Below are 11,075 nucleotides of genomic sequence, written 5' to 3' on the forward strand. Positions count from 1 at the left end.
AGTACATAAAGGGTATTTATAGTACAAAAGAAAACCCTCAAAACTATGCCCAAACAGAATAGAAGAAATCAAGTCCGGTGGCCACCCGCTCTCTGTACCTGCTGTCTGGCGGCGCGCAGGTACTACTGTGGCCCAGGTACAGGGCGAAAGTAATGGGCATACGTAGCAAGAGCAAAAATTCTGCAGTGTTCATCTATTAGGATTTTGACTTTCTTGCACCTGCTTTGTGTACATGCGGTTCGTAGGTCCTTTTTGCAGCCACATGTTGACTTGGTTGGTGCCGGGAGTCAGTTTTTCTGCCCTTCTTCGACTCTCAAACATGCACTAATCGCGATTAAGCTGGAAAACATCCCAATCATCTATAATTGGTCCAAAAGTAACCAAAAATGCCCCTTTTCACCATTTTCACGAACTTATCATTTGAAACATGGTTTCCTACAAAACATACCTAAAATAGATCAAATCTGACAAAAAGCCTGCAGAAACTTGCATATTTTCCTCATTTTAAGCATCAAAAGTGCTATATTTCTATAGCACATCGACACCCTAGCTTAAAACATTTTCATGTCCTCAGGCAATAAAAATGCAATAGAACAAAAATGCCGCTTAATTAAGAGAATCTAAGATATTCAAGGCAGCCAGTCATCATATTTAGTTCAAATCACAACATCCCCTCCTACAACTCTTTTTGAAACCAACTGTTTATGAACATGAGGCATAGTAATGTGACACAGAGGAATTAAGGTATGACAACTACGTTAGCAACTGTCAGCTACTCATATGTACAAATTACACTACCCAAAATAAGCAGATAACTATCAACATGACTCAAGTTCCCTCACCACAAGAATGTCCATCTTACTCATACGAAATTATGGATGTCAATGTACGGACAGTCAAGCGACACTCACACTCAACAAAGAAATTCCAGGAAATGCATGTCAAATACCATAGGCTTGCCCTTATTTTCTTTACCTTAGCATTCTGATAGTCAAGTCAGGATCACTATAGGACTTTTCTCGGCTTGTAATGTAGGCTTGGGGATAGTGTGACAGATATGGACATTTAAAGTGACTAAGCCTTCTTGGCACTACACTAACTTTGGGGTCTCACTTACTGGCTAATTTCTTTTTATTCTACCCTTATTTCTCCCTTTTATTCTTTTATGTGTATTCAAGTTGGGTGTGATCTTTTTATTTTTTCCTTTTTTTTCCATAATTTTTTTCCTTTTTTTTTCTTCCACAAGCAGCCTTACTAATTTTTCTCTTATTTTATCCTTCTTCATACCTATTTTACACTATGCACCCCTATGATAGCCACTCTCAACTTAGGCTTTTTACCTGTGTTGAGGTGCACAATATCCAAGGAGGACCAAGACCAAAATAGGTTCATTGTAATATCAATAGGAAGGTGAAAAGTGTAACAAAAAAATAAGCTATACGGCTCAAAATAGGGATCAAGGGATATAATTTGCACATGGAAGGTGACCCGACCCGACCCGACTAGGGGCCTTGTCGTAATGGGCATCTCAAGTCCAACCAAGACTGGATACCACCCCTGATACCTAACCCAACCATCCAGCATATGCTCTTAGTCGGATGAATTTCCAAACATATAACAAGATAACGTGTAATAGCACTAATCCAGACTCTGGGATAGGTCTATAACTAAGACCAATCCAAATGAGTCCAACCATCCCAAATCCAACCAACAATCATAACCAACCAAAATCGTAAGCCAAAACCATGACAATAACCAAACCAAGTTCCATAACATAATTAAAACGGATAGAACAACCAATAATACAGTCATCCGGTACCATCCCCAATACCAATGCCAATACTAAGGCTAACACCAATACCGATCCCGCCTATACCGACCCATAGTATTTCCACAAAAGTCTCTAACCAAAGGAAAGCTAATATCCGGTTAAGACATGACCCCAACCATAGCCAAAACCAATATTCACAAATAAACCAAAGTATATAAAAATATCCATAACACAAAATAGAGCCTTCCAAAAAGATAGAAGTTTACCATTTCAATCCAAAAGATGATCTTGAAATTCGAGCACTATGCAGGAGAAGTAGAAAGGCCGGTACCTGCATCGCATAGGGATACACCCACCTAAAGATGGGTTAGCGGGTGAACTCTAGCATGAACTCGGGATAAGGGTAAAATAATGACATCCGATAAAACCACGTAAACTAACCATGGTTAGTTTACTTGGTTTATATATATAACCATGCCTGGAAAGGGAACCCTAGTTTAGCATGCATTTAAAACCATTAACCTGGGTATGTATAGCTTAACCATCCTAAAACCACCCACGAGCTATATGGGTCTAGTATAACCCCCCGATCGGGCCTCGATGCGTATAGCCGCACGAATCGGAGATACAATAAGTGTAGGGGATTCCCAAGTACCTTTCGCTCTCCATGATACATATGTACAGTGTACTTAGAGGATTACCATGTGCCTTATAGTATCATATATTGTCGCCATGACCAACCCCTCATGTCGGCAAACATGAGCTTCCAGTGTTCGTTCATTAAACTCCCACCTTTATGGTAGCTATCACACCCTACCATTATTCCCTAATTAAAACCATTTCCAACCATCTAATCTATTATTCCATTTATTATTAGCCAAGGCTATTAATAGTGGTATCATCATACCGATTATAACTTGCAATTATTGTCCTTAGCCAAATTTTAAGAGATTAAGGGATTCCCGTGTACCCATTTACTAAGTTAACTTGGGGGAGTCCCATGTACCCTACAAGTGTTTCATTATTATGTTTGCCTGTGGGAGTCCCATGTACCCCATAAGTTGTTCATTAACATGTTTACTTTGGGGATTCCATTGTACCCTACAAGGGGTTCAATTAACCATAACTATGACCACCAAACCATTCCATTTAACCATTCCAACCATTTAGGGTTCCATTACCAAACTATACCATGCAATAGTTTCATTAAAAAGTCCAACAATATAGTAAAAGCATTCTCATAGGCATTTTATCAAACATATTGAGGGTATAGTGTTTCCAACACCAAAATCAAAAACCAATTAACCAATCCCATTCAACCAAGTATCCAAACAAGCATTAAAACATATAAATACATAATTAAAATATGGAAAAACCATAACCAAGACATTATAACCAAAACCCCTAATATTTGAAAACCCAAAACCATATAACAATTATGCCATGAAAATAATTTACAAAATATGCCTTTAGTTGGAACTAACAATGATGGAAGGAGTACATACCTTAAATTGAGTAGATGACGGAGAGAAATCACCAACACAAGCCCCAAATTGATCACCTTAGTAAAACCCTAGCCTTTCTTTACCCCAAAAGCCTTAGAGAAGATTAGAGAGTGTTTTCTGAGTGTTAATAAACAAAATTATAGGGCAAATAACCTCCCAAGTGTGTTAAAAGTTATGAGGCCTTAATAGGTTAAGTGGGGAAATGTCCAGATTGCCCATACTTAAACTGCATAAAATTCCCGTCAGGGGGTATGACTAACCATACCAGTCATACCCTTCAATACAAGTGGTACCTACCACTCATACCCTAGGCCTTCCCCTTAGACCCAACACTATCCAAGGTATGACTTACCCAAACCAAGTCATACTTAAAGCATACGGCCCGCACTCCTGGAAGAATAGAATAAAAAAAGATTAAACATTGTCCACCTATGATTCCATGGTATGACTCATACCTTAGCTTATGGCTCATGGTGAGCCAGTCATACTCAGATCCAAGTTAAGCTACCAAGTCTAAGGTTAAGTGAAGGAAAGAACCAAACCCAACTTCCCGTATACACCAGTAGGAATCATACCATGTAAGTCGTATCAATTTTAAAAACCAAATTCAACCCACCACCAATCACTGGTCAGCATATGACCAACCCATATAAATTGTACCCTAACATACAATTGGTACTCCTTAGTTGTATCTTGACCAGAAACCAAAATTCTAGGAAGTTTCCTAAGGGTAAAAAATCCAGGGTGTTTCAGTCTCCCCCACTAGTAATATTCATCCCCAAATGACGGACAAGGTAGGGTAAACACACCATAATTCATTTGCATTATCAAATATCAATCCAATCTTTAACCAAGTTAGAAAATAAAGATGCAAAGATATTAATATTTTCTTTAGCTAAGTTTGAAAATAAAAGTATGATGAAGAAAATATACCTTCTGGATAAATCCCAGAAGCAAAAAACAAATGCAGATACTTGGACTTCATATCCTACTTTGCTTTCCACATAGCCTCTTCCACCTTATAGTTCCGCCATAGAACCTTAACCTAGGCCATGTCCTTGGTCCGTAACCGATGAACCTGCCTATCTAAGATCTCAACTGGGACCTCTTCATAAGATAAAGAATCCGAGATACCCAATCCCTCTAAGGGAACAATCGAAGAAGGATCACCAACGCATTTTCTCAACATAGAGACGTGAAATACCAGATGAATAGAGCTCAAATTAGAAGACAACTCTAATTCATAAGCCACATTACCAACCCTACGCAAAATCGCATAAGGACCAACAAATCAAGAACAGAGCTTTCCCCTCTTACCAAACTGTATTACTCCCTTCTTGGGAGATATCTATAGGAATACCTTATCCCCAACCTCAAATTCCAAGTCTCTACGCCTTACATCCGTATAGGAATTTTGGCAACTTTGGGTAGCCTTAAGCCTATCCCGAATCATATTTACCTTTTCCATGGCCTAATAAACCAAATCCAAACTAAACATATCCGCCTCACCAAGCTTAAACCAACCAATAGGAGATCTATACCTCCTACCATACAATGCCTTAAAAGGGGCCATACTAATACTAGAATGATAACTATTGTTGTAGGCAAACTCTACCAAAGGTAGATGCTCAACCCAACTGCCACCATAATCAATCACACACGCACGAAGCATGTCCTCTAAAATTTGAATAGTTCTTTCTGCTTGTCTATCCGTCTGAGGATGAAAACAATACTTAGACTAATCTTAGTCCCCAATCCCTTCTGAAAAATTGCTAGAAGTGATATGAAAAATGTGTACCGTGATTAGAGATAATAGAATAGGCACCCCATGTAGCTTTACAATCTCATGAAGATACAACCTCGTATAGTCCTCAACTAAAAAATTAGTCCGCATTGGCAAGAAGTGAGGGAACTTTATCATCTTATCCCTGATGACCCAAATAGAATCAAATTAATTCTGAGACCGAGGAAGACCGATAACGAAATCCATATTAATTACATCCCATTTCTATTCCATCAATTCCATTTCCTGATACAACCCACCAGGCCTCATGTGCTCAACTTTAACTTATTGGCACACCATGCACTTGGCTAAAAAATTAGCCACATCCCTTTTTATACCACTCTACCAATACATTTCCTTGAGATCATGATACATTTATGTTGAACTGGTATGAACAACGTAGCGTAATTCATGCGCATCTGCTAAAACCCTTTATTGCAAACTGTCAACATCAAGAACACACAACCTCTCTTGTTACCGTAAAGTACCATCATCACTAATCTCAATGTCTATCACCTTTTGCATACCAATATCACTCTTGATTTTCATCAAGACAGGATCCATCACTTGTTTCTCTTTAATCTTCGCACCAAGAGATGACTAAACCACTTTCTGTACTATCACAGCACCATCATTGGGGTCCAAGAGACGAACTCCAAGATTAGCCAAGCGGTGAATATCCTTCACCAATTCCTTCTTCTCTTAATACGCATGAGCTAAACTCCCACTGGACAACCTGCTAAGAGCATCAACAACTATGTTATCTTTACCTAGGTGGTAGTGAAGACTCATTCATAGTCCTTGAGAAGCTCTAACCATCTCCTTTGCCTGAGATTTAGCTCCTTATTAGTGAACACATACTGTAGATTCTTATGATCAGAAAAGATGTCCATATGCACTCTATATAAATAATATCGGCAGATTTCAAAGCAAAAACCACTGCTTAAAGCTCTAAGTCATGAGTAGGATAATTCCTTTCATGTACCTTTAATTGCCTGGAAGCATAGGCTATAACCCTCTCATGTTGTATAAAGACGCAACCAAGTCCCACCTGGGATGCATTACAATAGACCAAAAACCCCTCATTACCTTCAGGCAATGCCAAAACTAAAACTGAAGTTAGCTTATCCTTAAGCTTCTTGAAATTCCCTTCATATGCATCTGACAAAGAAAACTTTACCTTTTTTTGAGTCAACTTAATTAATGGGGCAGCTATCACTGAGAAATTTTTCATAAACTGCCTATAATACCCAGCCAAACCCATAAAGCACCAAATATCGGTTAGAGTCGTAGTTCTAGGCTACCTTTTAAACACAACCACCTTTTTTGGATCCACTATGATCCCTCGCTAGAAATAATATGGCCCAAGAAAGTTACTGTGTTCAACCAAAACTCACACTTAGAGAACTTGGCATATAACTGCTGCTCTTTCAAGGTCTGCAATACCACAGGGAGGTGATTAGCATAATCTACCTCATTCTTATAATAAACCAGCATGTTATCAATGAACACAATAACAAAAAGATCTAGAAACTTTCTGAAAACCCTGTTCATCAAATCCATAAAGGCCATCGGGGAATTAGTCAAGCCAAATGACATCACTGGGGAACTCTAAGTGTCCATATCGAGTACAAAATCCATATATAGGGATATCATCCTCCCTAATCTTAAAATGATGGTACCCAAACTGAAGATCTATCTTAGAAAAGAACTTGGCACCCTGCAACTGATCAAACAAGTCATCTATCCTTGGAAGAGGATACTTGTTCTTAACCGTTACCTTATTCAATTGCCGATAGTCAATGCACATCCGAAGGGAATCATCCTTCATGCACATAAATAATACTAGTACAACCCACGGGGATACACTAGGACGAATAAACCCTTTATCCAGAAGATCCTTAAGTTAATTCTTGAGTTCCTTCAACTCAATCGAAGCCATTCTATAAGGAGGAATAGATATTGGACGAGTGTCCAGAACCGAATCAATACAAAACTCAATCTCTCTATCCAAAGGAACGCCAGGAAGATCATCCAAAAAGACCTCAGGGAATTTATTCACCATCGAAACCAAATACAAACAAGGACCCTCTAAGTTACAATCTTTAACCCAGATCAAATGATAGAGACACCCTTTAGAGATTAACCTTTAAGCTCTAAGATTAGAAATAAACCTTCCGCTAGGAGCTAGGGAACCACCCTCCCACTCAATAACTGGTTCACCAGGGAACTAAAAGACAACCTTACAGGTATGACAATCTAAGGAGACTTAACAAGAATGTAACCAATCCGTCCCTAGAATAACATCGAAATCTACCATATCAAGTTTAAACAAATCCATCAAAGTTTACCTACTACTAACAGATACGACACACCCCCTATAAACTCTCTTAGTAACTACAGTGTCTTCTACTGGGGTAGAAACAAAAAAGGATGTGAAATAACCTCAAGATTAAAACCAAATTACACAACCATAAATGAGGTCACCTACGAAAGAGTGGACCCCAAATCAAGAAAAAAATATGCGTCATGATAAAAAAGTTATAATATACTAGTCACGACATTAGGTGATGCCTCAGGGTCCTATCGATATGCAAGAGCATATAACCTACTTCGACTAGTGTCTACACTAGAAGCAAGAGAAGACACCGAAGCAACACCACTGGGTACATGAGTAGCAGGTGAAGCAATCGGAGCTTTGACCTATCTCGAAGCACCCTTACCAACCAAATAATTTCTGAGCATATGGCCTGGCAGACCACATTTAAAATACTTGTCCCTTCCTTCATCACAAAATCCTCGATGAAGACGACCATAGAACCACCAAAGAGGGCATTAAAGAGCCGACTATGCCCGCTCGCCTTAGACTAGGCACCCTGTGCTCAAAAATTATCACCACCCTGCTGATGCTTATTACCTGGAGATGTTGGGTAAGGATCACTAGTAAAAAAAAAGAACCAGAATTCCCCTTTTTTTGGCCACTTATCGCTAGCCCGACTACCATGTTGTTGCCTACCACCTTGTTCAGAAGACCTGAACTTCTTACTTTGACTTTTCCCAAATTTAGCCTGCTTTCTCTTTTTTTTTTCCACCCGTTGTTTATGAACCACCAACCTAGACATATCCATATCATTGATTAGCAACACAGTCCTGCTTTCAAGGATCAGATCTCAAGATATTCCATAAGCAAACTTTCTTATCCATGCCCTTATATCAGACACCAATTCTAGAGCATACTTTGATATCTGATGAAATTTCAAGGCATATTCTTTGACTAATATTTTCCCTTTCCTTAGATTGACAAATTCTTCTGCCTCTGCTTCCCCCAACTCCTAAGGAAAGAAGCAATCCAGAAAAGTATTTGAGAAAGTATCCCATAACGAGAACTCCTCAACGTTACCTCTATTCCTATCCTAGTCCTCATACTTTTGGTATGCAATATCCTTGAGCTGATAAGCTACAAAATACACCCCTTCCATATTTATGGCCTACATCATCTTAAATATCTTCTCTATTTTATCCAAGAAACCCAATGGATCCTCCTCCACCTTTACACTAGTAAAAGTAGGAGGATTTATCTTCATAAATTGGCCAACCCTTATAGACTCAGCAGATGAAATACAAGATTCATCATGATCAACTTGAGAAACAACTAACTGAGAAATACTATAAATCGATTGATGAAATTTTGCATTCGTCACCTCATCCTGAAGAGGACTAGTAGCAACCGGTAAAATTCTAAAAACATTAGGGACTGGACCTCTAGACTGAATATGGATACCCTGTGTCCATTCCACATTATCCCTAGATAGGACAAAAGAGTTTTCTTGTGTTCCATATCATTAAGGCATGATTTGAAAAATGAAGAAATCTAGATTAGAGAAGATTCTAGGACATAGACCCCACCAGTAATGCTGTGACAAATCATAATACATCTTAGTCATTCCTGGATAGATGGAATATCTGGAATAATGAGACTTTTCTAAAATTGATCTAATCCAGTCACCCACCTCAGCACATAAACTCAGCCTTCAATCCTCAAAATACTATTTAGATCAAGTGAGGCTTCCTAAGACTTACCACTCAATACTTTATCCCAAATTACTCTCAATCCAACATCATCAAATTATTGAACCTGAATCTGCTCCATCAAAGGAGACCCAGCCTCCACAAATGCCAAAATATACCAGGCATTAAAACATTACCTCTAAGGCCAAAGGCCTCTCCTGAGTCAAAAGATGTACCAAGCTACCCGTGTTAGTCAATTTCTGGCTCAAGGCATCCGCAACTATATTAGCCTTGCCCAGATGATAGAGAATAGTCAAGTCATAATCCTTAAGCAACTCAAACCAATGACAGTGCCTCATATTAAGATCTTGCTCGGTGAAGAAATACTGAAGGCTATGATAATCCAAGAAAATCTCTCAACGGACTCCATAAAAGTAATGTCTCCCCAACTTCAAGGCAAAAACAACTAAAACAACTCTAAATCATGGGTAGGGTAATTCCTCTCATGGGGCTTTGATGACATCCAAGCAACACATCCTTTTAGGTGATGATATGTAACGCCCCAAGAACCTATTCTGAGACGTCACATGGTCCTCAAGGCCATATATGGCCTCAAGCTAACCTTCCAAGCCTGTCATCACTTTCAGAACTCATTATAGTGCAAATCCTACTAATATAAAGAGGAATAACAATGTCATGAACATACTGAAATACGAAGTAATACTGCCCTGTACAAACAAAATACTGAAAGCTCCGTATATGTTGGTAAACTAGTCTGACAAAGCTTCTACTACATAGGACCGAGGAGCCATTGGGATAGATCCCCAACTAACTCATACTGAACTGAAAGTAAACAAACATCTATTAACAAGACAAAGTCGGAGACACAGGTCCTCAAACCATGAGGACTCACCAACCACAGAAATGTAGATGAAGGTACTCAAAGATCACTGTCGCTGCTAAGACTGAGCACCTGAACCTATAGCATGAGGAAATATAGAATACAAAAGAATAAGTGAGTCAGTACTTGGGAATGTACTGAGTATTTGAGGGTGGATGCAACATTTTAAATAATATCATAAATGTATAAAAAAATCATACATGCTGACAATAATAAATCTCTTCGCTTAAATTATCTAAAACATCATTTTTGTAAGTCATCAGAAATAACATATGCTTCATAAATCTCATAAATAATTTACCTCAACTCAAACTCTTTGACTCATGACTTAGAGTGACTTAATAAATCATGGTACTTAGATCATTATGGACGTGGGAGTTTCTTATAACCGATATAACTACACCATGTGAGCCACATGGAGTCCAACGTTTTGCCCTTCTAAGGAGAGAACCCCACATTGGCGGAGGTGTCGTACTCTTGCCAGGGAGTACAACCTCAATCTCATTATCACAATCCCATACTCGGACTTTGGCCCACAATTATCAACATAAATCCTATGGTGGCATATAGTTTCGGGGAAATACCATATTTCTCGGTCGGTGTTAAATACTCCTCCCAGACTCAGCTCAGAACGCGTTAGGAAATCCACCTTAATCAATATCAACTCATGGGTCTATTTTAAAGACCAAAACATAAATATATATCTCATCTATAAATCATAAACATCTTATGGATTCCTAACCCAACTCAACTCAACACAATCTTTCTCAACATCAAGTACATTTGCTTTTCGAATCATTTTCAAATATCAAAAACTTCAAGGAAACATCATAGGACTCATTCTTGACTTTCAATCTCAAATATCGATATATATTCGATAGTCAAATTTCTCATGGAAAGGCATAACTCATGACACTTGTCTTAAATCGCTTAGAAATCATCAATACATTAAGATAATATACAACTCATGAAATAAATTCTCAATTTAAGAAACATGATGGTGAAATAATCATAAATATCAAACTTATTCAACTTAAATCTCATAAATCATAAATAAAGAAATTTGGGTTTACACCCAAATTTCTTTATTTATGATTTATGAGATTT

Source organism: Capsicum annuum, chromosome 4 (assembly GCF_002878395.1).
Source record: "Capsicum annuum cultivar UCD-10X-F1 chromosome 4, UCD10Xv1.1, whole genome shotgun sequence".
NCBI lineage: Eukaryota > Viridiplantae > Streptophyta > Magnoliopsida > Solanales > Solanaceae > Capsicum > Capsicum annuum.